This window comes from Lithobates pipiens, unplaced genomic scaffold, assembly GCF_037356315.1.
Source record: "Lithobates pipiens isolate NorthernLeopardFrog02 unplaced genomic scaffold, aLitPip1_a1.2 Scaffold_27, whole genome shotgun sequence".
Lineage (NCBI taxonomy): Eukaryota > Metazoa > Chordata > Amphibia > Anura > Ranidae > Lithobates > Lithobates pipiens.
The window spans coordinates 119,979,634-119,987,792 of record NW_027507788.1 but is presented as its reverse complement, the minus strand read 5'-3'; the positions used below and the strand labels follow the sequence as shown (position 1 = coordinate 119,987,792).

Sequence of the window (8,159 nt, the reverse complement as noted above, 5' to 3'; positions counted from 1 at the left end):
CCGCCATAATGTCACAGTCATGATAAAAATCGCTGATCGCTGCCATTACTAGTAAAAAAAAAAATTATTAATAAAAATGCCATAAAACAATCCTCTTTTTTGTAAACACCATACCTTTTGTGCAAACCAATCAATAATCGATTATTGCGATTTTTGTTTACCAAAAATATGTAGAAGAATACGTATCGGCCTAAACTGAGGGAAAAAATGTTTTTTTTTTATATATTTTTGGGGGATATTTATTTTAGCAAAATGTAAAAAATGCTTTTTTTTTTTTTCAAAATTGTCGCTCTTTTTTTGTTTATAAAATAAAAACTGCAGGGGTGATCAAATACCACCAAAAGAAATCTCTATTTGTGAGAAAAAAGGACGTCAATTTTGTTTGGGAGCCACATCGCACAACCACGCAATTGTAAGTTAAAGCGACGCAGTGCCAAATCGCAAAAAAAAGTGCTCTGGTCTTTGGCCAGCAAAATGGTCAGGGGGCTTAAGTGGTTAATGAGCCACAGAACCTGTGTAATTAATATGTGTTTGGGTTGAAAGGAATGAGGTGGCAACCCTAGGCTGTGAGGAGCTCCTGAGACCCTTCCATACATATCAGTAAACACTATTAATAGCTCTTTTATATAAGCTAGCCCGTATTTTGGTTTTATGGGTCCTGTAAATTCCCCAGGACAGAAAAAGCACCAGAAAGTGTAAGGAAATACTGGCCAAAAATAAACGGAAACATAATTGTAAAAACAAGAGCGCACAGCTCGCTTGTTTTCCAGAGAAGAACCATCCTGTCTAGTTCCTAGTGCGTTATCATCTTTATCTTGCAAATAAGTCAACTGATCTGTTTAAGGTGAGAATGCTTCCTGGTTGCTACAGGTACACCGCCTGACCTGCTGGTGTGTCTTATGTGTCTGGCATTATGACAGGAAGAACAAAGGCAGGGAGAGAGCAGGTGGAGAGCGACAAAGGCAAAACCTGTTACTGCGAACTATGCTGCTAGCTTTCCCAGAGACTCTCCCCAAAAAAATCATTAGAGGAACCATCCAAAGCATTTCAGGTACCTGGATTCAGCCGGCGCATTCTGGGGGCTGAGAAAGGCTCTTCTTTGCTTGTGAATTTCTGTTGCTGAAAACTCTACAGAAGACAGCAGCAGACAGCGACTTGTATTGTACAATGATGAAAGCCATGGCAAAAGATCAACATGAAAAGGAAAAAGCCTTGAAGATTTATGGCCATGAACTGAGCATGAAAGTGCTTCTACACTGCTAGAGAAATAATGACGACGACTCCATACAGGTACATTATTTGATTGTGCGCTGTTAATGTGTGTTTTATTTGCCTTATGTAATCCTATTTTTTTATTCGTTATAGTGTGTATAGGTGGATATATCAACTTCAAATTGTTACCGTTTGGTTCTTTTTTTTTTTTTTTTGGGTGGGTGAGGACTAGCGGCTTCTTACATGTTTCAGGGGCTCCGAGTTTAGTGCGCCTAAAAGATTAGATCTGCCTATCTGCCCGGCCATTATGAAAAGGTCTTTATGGGCAGGTCTTCTCACTCTGGCTGCTTTTGATTCATTTTACAAAGCTGATAATACAGCAGGAGGAATACATAAGACATCCTCATATAGCTTGTAATAGCCATGGTGGGGCTGGGGGGAGCAGAGCTGGATGATCTGAAGAGCAGATCCCACTGATGAAGCCCCCAAGAGATGGAAGAGGTCTGTGGATATTTCATAGAAACATAGAAAAGCAACAGCAGAAAAAAAAAGACTGAAGCAGGGGTGCTCAACCTGTTGCGGAACTACAAGTCCCATGAGGCATAGCAAGACTCCGACAGCCACAAGCATGACACCCAGAGGCAGAGGCATGATGGGACTTGTAGTTTTGCAACAGCTGGAGAGCCACAGGTTGAGCACCCCTGTAAGTCCATCGAGTTTGCCTGTTTTTGTCTTTTGTTTGTTTTTTTGTTCTGTTTTTCTTTTTTAGTAAACCCTTACACACCGCTTTTACCTACAGGTAAGCTTATAATAAGGCTTACCTGTAGGTACCGTGAATATCTTGCACCGCTTAGGAGATAATCACTGTATCAGCATGTGCCCATGTCATCGGCACTTGCGTACTGAAGAAACGGCTCGCTTGTGCTGTCTCTTCAGCTGCCGGGACGTCATCGCAGCTCCAGCCAATCACAGCACCATAGCCTGCGAACCTGGAAATAACTCCGGGAGACATGTCGCCGGTCACAGCGGTGTGCCGGGACCGCTCCGGGGGCTTCCATCTAAGGTAGGTATGGTATGCATACTAGCTCATTAATGCCTTTGTCGTGCAGATTTTTTTGTTATTTTTTCCTTGGGTTTACAACAACTTTAACTTTTTTGTCTGAGTATAGATCTTTGTTTATCCGATGTTTGAAGCCATTTACTGTTGACTGTCTCACTACCTCTGCTGGAAGTTTATTTGAAGCATCAACTACCCTTTCAGTAAAATAATACTTCCTAGTATTATTTATGAACTTTCCTCCAGTTAGTTTGAGACCATGTCCCCATGTTATTGAATTTTGTTTCATATTGAAAAAACTGCCCTCCTGAGCCTTATTCACCCCCTTAAAGGGATTGTAAAGTAAAATTATTATTTTTTTTTAAATAACAAACACGTTATACTTACCTCGACTGTGCGGCTCGTTTTGCACAGAGTGGCCCTGAACCTGCTCTTCTGGGGTCCCTCGGCGGCTGTCTCGGCTTCCTCCTGCAGGTGCTTCTCACGTTCATGCGAGCTCCCTGCGTGGTGAGAAGCACCTGCGGGCGCACTCCCGTGATACAGCCGGCGGCTATATCTACTCGCTGTATGACACGGCCCCGCCCCCCGACGCGCTGCGTCATTGGATGTGATTGACAGCAGTGCGAGTCAATGGCTGCGCTGCTTTCAATCCATCCACTCCAGCCAATCAGCGGCCAGGCTGAGCGGTGAAGAGGACGGCGGGGGCGAGCGCGAGACTTTCGAGGGGTCAGGTAAGTAAAACGTGGGGACTGGGGGCGCTGGCAGTGTGAGAATGCATTAAAGCGGGGCTCCACCCTAAAGTGGAACTTCCGCTCATCGGAACCCTCCTCCCCTACGGCGCCTCAATTGGCACCTTTCAGGGGGGAGGGGGGTGCAGATACCTGTACAGTACAGGTATTTGCACCCACTTCCGGCATAAATATCTGCAGAATCTGCGGATATTTACACCACTTCCTGCGGGTCCCCCGCTGTCTGCTGGGAAACACACGTATCCCAGGGACAGCGGGGACCATCCTTATTGTGCAGCGCGATTCGCGCATGCGCAGTAGGGAACCGGGAAGTGAAGCCGCAAGGCTCCACTTCCTGATTCCCATACCCAAGATGGCGGCGGCAGCACCCGAGAGACGATCGAGAGATCGGCTTCGGGTGCCGACATCACGGGCGCGCTGGGCGGGTAAGTGTCCTTATTTTAAAAGTCAGCAGCTGCAGTATTTGTAGCCGCTGACTTTTAAAAAAAAAAACGTCCGAACTCCCGCTTTAAGGTGAAAAAACATTTACCTTTACAACCCCTTTAATGTATTTAAAGGGTCATCTGAAATATACATTTTGGGTGGACTTGGAATATAGTTTAAGACATTTTCCACTAATGTCTCCTTTTTGTGATACAAAAGTACATGTGAAAAATTACTTTGTAGACTGCCATGAAAACAGAAACAGAAAATGTCTATCTGTTCATGGTATATCACGACTGCAGCAGGACGTCGTGGAAGATCTTTGTAGAGGTAAAAGGTATTCATCCAAGCAGGAATTTTTTGTCCGATAGACTATTGTGCTCAGCACAGAAGCTGTGTGTTAATCACATAGCTGTGTTTATTTATAGGCTACCATCCAGCGTGTATTATGTGTAAATTAACTTTTAATTAATAATGAAATAATTAAACTTTTAGTTAAATAATTTTTCCAATAATGAGATCATCTTCCGATAGTGAGATAATCTTCTGTTATCTATTTGCTATCTCATGTTTACGTACTGTTTTAGTTCTGTGTCACTGTCAGTTATTTCAGGTTTTACAATGAGCGTCTAAGCTGCTGTTCAGTGTAAATTTCCCCCGGACTGATCCTTGAACACACAAATGAGACACAATGACGAGAAATAAAGTTCCTTGTATACAAAAACAGCCACCCATGTTAAACGAGAAGTAGAGCCCTACTCCAGATCGATACATATAACAGCATACAAGATCCATTGTTGTGGGTAATAGGAAAAGGTGTTCTTCAGCTTTTATCACATTGTCATACTTAACAACAATTTTTAAAACTTTATTTACTAAAACATTGCAAAGAGCATTAGTGGTGTGAAAAGTGCATGCAGGAACCAATCAGATTACTATTTGCTGCAGACAGATGAGTAAAAGATGATTTGAATTTGTCACGCATAACATTTGGTCTTTTCATTGTAGTTAAAGTGCATACATGTAAACCCTTACTGAAAAAAAATGCTTTTAAAAATAAAATACTGTTTTTACCTTTCTTTACTCTGTTTTTGCATTGTTGATCTAACAAAGCTTTTTTTTGCTGCCACTTGAGTTCATGCATGCACTCTAGCAATTAACACTTGGCATTTCTCTCGGCGGGTTGCCTGATGGTGACAACAGTGGAACGTGCCTGTGCAGTGTGCTTCAGGAAGAACACATGTAATCTCCCTTATGAGGGCATGTAATTGGGAGATTGAGGCAGAGAGTTGTCACCTTATGACATGAAGTAAAGGAAGTGCCTGAACGAGGACAATCTTGGCAGGATCACCAGATATTATTTTAAAGAAAGCTGAAAACATTGAAATAACTCTTGAAAAGACATCAAAGTGGTTCTAAAGTCAAACTGTTTTTTACATTAAAGTGTTTGCAAAGGCTGAAGGTTTTTCATGTATTCTACGCATGAAGGTAAAAAACCTTCTGGGTGCTGCTCCTCCCACAGCCACCTAATATTCCCCTGAGACCCCTCTCGATCCAGTGATGTGCAAGATAACCTTGGCTATGCCATCACTCCCTAAGCCCTTTTACACACAGTCAGACATTCTGACAGAAAATGTCCGATTATCCGTGTTGTCGGATAATCCGACAGTGTGTGGGCTACATCGGACTGTTTCCGTCTGAATATCCGGCCGACAAAGTTTTAGAGCTGGGCTATAAAATTTTCCGACAACATGATCCAATCGGACTTTGTTCGATCGTTTATAGAGGATTCCGATCGGACAAAGTGCCACGCATGCTCTGATCAAATTCCTAGACCAAAGCTATTGGCTATTAGCCTGAACGTAGTCCCGTCGTAACGAAATAACGTCATCACATTACAAACGATCAGATTTTCCGACAACTTTGTCCGACAGTGTGTATGAGGAGAGAGCTGTGGCTCTACGTGTCCTATGGATGCATAGAGCAGGGCCCAGGAGCGAGCACGCCCAAGCGCCTCCCATAGCTAACAGCTCAAGGGAGATGAGCCAGGAGTGCTGGCGAGGGACCTGAGAAGAGAAGGATCAGGGCTGCTCTGTGCAAAACCACTGCACAGAGCAGGTAAGTATAACATGTTTTTTTTTTTTCCTAAGACAAACCTTTATTGCCACTTTAAAGGGTAACTCCACTTTTGTGGGAAGAAAATAGCAAAAGAAAATTGATCTGTCTATCTATCTATCTATCTATCTATCTATCTATCTATCTATCTATCTATCTATCTATCTATCTATCTATCTATCTATCTATCTATTATGTGAGGTCTGAAGTGGCTGGAATTGAGGATTATGTGAGGTCTGAAGGTGCTGGAATTGAGGATTATGTGAGGTCTGAAGGTGCTGGAATTGAGGATTATGTGAGGTCTGAAGGTGCTGGAATTGAGGATTATGTGAGGTCTGAAGGTGCTGGAATTGAGGATTATTTGAGGTCTGAAGGTACTGGAATTGAGCATTATGTGAGGTCTGAAGGTGCTAGAATTGAGGATTATGTGAGATCTGAACGTGCCGAAATTGAGGATTGTGTGAGATTTGAAGGTGCTGGAATTGAGGATTATGTGAGGCCTGAAGGTGCAGGAATTGAGGATTATGTGGGGTCTGAAGGTGCTGGAATTGAGGATTATGTGAGGTCTGAAGGTGCTGGAATTGAGGATTATTTGAGGTCTGAAGGTGCTGGAATTGAGGATTATTTGAGGTCTGAAGGTGCTGGAATTGAGGATTATGTGAGGTCTGAAGGTGCTAGAATTGAGGATTATGTGAGATCTGAACGTGCTGAAATTGAGGATTGTGTGAGATTTGATGGTGCTGGAATTGAGGATTATGTGAGGTCTGAGGGTGCTAGAATTGAGGATTATGTGAGGCCTGAAGGTGCAGGAATTGAGGATTATGTGGGGTCTGAAGGTGCTGGAATTGAGGATTGTGTGAGATCTGAACGTGCTGAAATTGAGGATTGTGTGAGATTTGAAAGTGCTGGAATTGAGGATTATGTGAGGTCTGAAGGTGCTAGAATTGAGGATTATGTGAGGCCTGAAGGTGCTGGAATTGAGGATTATGTGAGGTCCGAAGGTGCTGAAATTGAGGATTATGTGAGGTCCGAAGATGCTGGAATTGGGGATTATGTGAGGTCTGAAGGTGCTGGAATTGAGGATTATGTGAGGTCTGAAGGTGCTGGAATTGAGGATTATGTGAAGTCCGAAGGTGCAGGAATTGAGGATTATGTGAGGTCTGAAGGTGCTGGAATTGAGGATCATGTGAGGTCTGAAGGTGCTGGAATTGAGGATTATGTGAGGTCTGAAGGTGCGGGAATTGAGGATTATGTGAGGTCTGAAGGTGCTGGAATTGAGGATTATGTGGGGTCTGAAGGTGCTGGAATTGAGGATCATGTGAGGTCTGAAGGTGCTAGAATTGAGGATTATGTGAGGTCTGAAGGTGCTGGAATTGAGGATTATGTGGGGTCTGAAGGTGCTGGAATTGAGGATTGTGTGAGATCTGAACGTGCTGAAATTGAGGATTGTGTGAGATTTGAAAGTGCTGGAATTGAGGATTATGTGAGGTCTGAAGGTGCTAGAATTGAGGATTATGTGAGGCCTGAAGGTGCTGGAATTGAGGATTATGTGAGGTCCGAAGGTGCTGGAATTGAGGATTATGTGGGGTCTGAAGGTGCTGGAATTGAGGATTATGTGAGGTCTGAAGGTGCTGGAATTGAGGATCATGTGAGGTCTGAAGGTGCTGGAATTGAGGATTATGTGGGGTCTGAAGGTGCTGGAATTGAGGATTGTGTGAGATCTGAACGTGCTGAAATTGAGGATTGTGTGAGATTTGAAAGTGCTGGAATTGAGGATTATGTGAGGTCTGAAGGTGCTGGAATTGAGGATTATGTGAGGCCTGAAGGTGCTGGAATTGAGGATTATGTGAGGTCCGAAGGTGCTGGAATTGAGGATTATGTGAGGTCTGAAGGTGCTGGAATTGAGGATCATGTGAGGTCTGAAGGTGCTGGAATTGAGGATTATGTGAGGTCCGAAGGTGCAGGAATTGAGGATTATGTGAGGTCTGAAGGTGCTGGAATTGAGGATCATGTGAGGTCTGAAGGTGCTGGAATTGAGGATTATGTGAGGTCTGAAGGTGCGGGAATTGAGGATTATGTGAGGTCTGAAGGTGCTGGAATTGAGGATTATGTGGGGTCTGAAGGTGCTGGAATTGAGGATCATGTGAGGTCTGAAGGTGCTAGAATTGAGGATTATGTGAGGTCTGAAGGTGCTAGAATTGTGGATTATGTGAGGTCTGAAGGTGCTGGAATTGAGGATTGTGTGAGATTTGAACGTGCTGAAATTGAGGATTATGTGAGATTTGAAGGTGCTGGAATTGAGGATTATGTGAGGTCTGAAGGTGCTGGAATTGAGGATTATGTGAGGTCTGAAGGTGCTGGAATTGAGGATTATGTGAGGTCCGAAGGTGCTGGAATTGAGGATTATGTGAGGTCTGAAGGTGCTAGAATTGAGGATTATGTGAGGTCTGAAGGTGCTGGAATTGAGGATTGTGTGAGATTTGAACGTGCTGAAATTGAGGATTATGTGAGATTTGAAGGTGCTGGAATTGAGGATTATGTGAGGTCTGAAGGTGCTGGAATTGAGGATTATGTGAGGTCTGAAGGTGCTGGAATTGAGGATT

The 8,159-nt window shown here is 43.5% G+C and overlaps 1 protein-coding gene across 2 annotated transcripts in view; it reads left to right on the top strand.

Moving 5' to 3' along the window:
* The first annotated feature begins 802 nt into the window (after positions 1–802).
* FAM83E (family with sequence similarity 83 member E) overlaps positions 803–8,159 on the top strand; it is a 130,651-nt gene continuing 123,294 nt past the window's right edge. Inside the window, exon 1 of one of the 2 annotated variants that reach the window (XM_077457414.1) lies at positions 803–1,290. The gene's annotated coding sequence lies outside the window, so the exon portion shown is untranslated. The remainder of the gene's footprint in view (positions 1,291–8,159) is intronic. The other variant, XM_077457412.1, reaches the window with a different exon arrangement.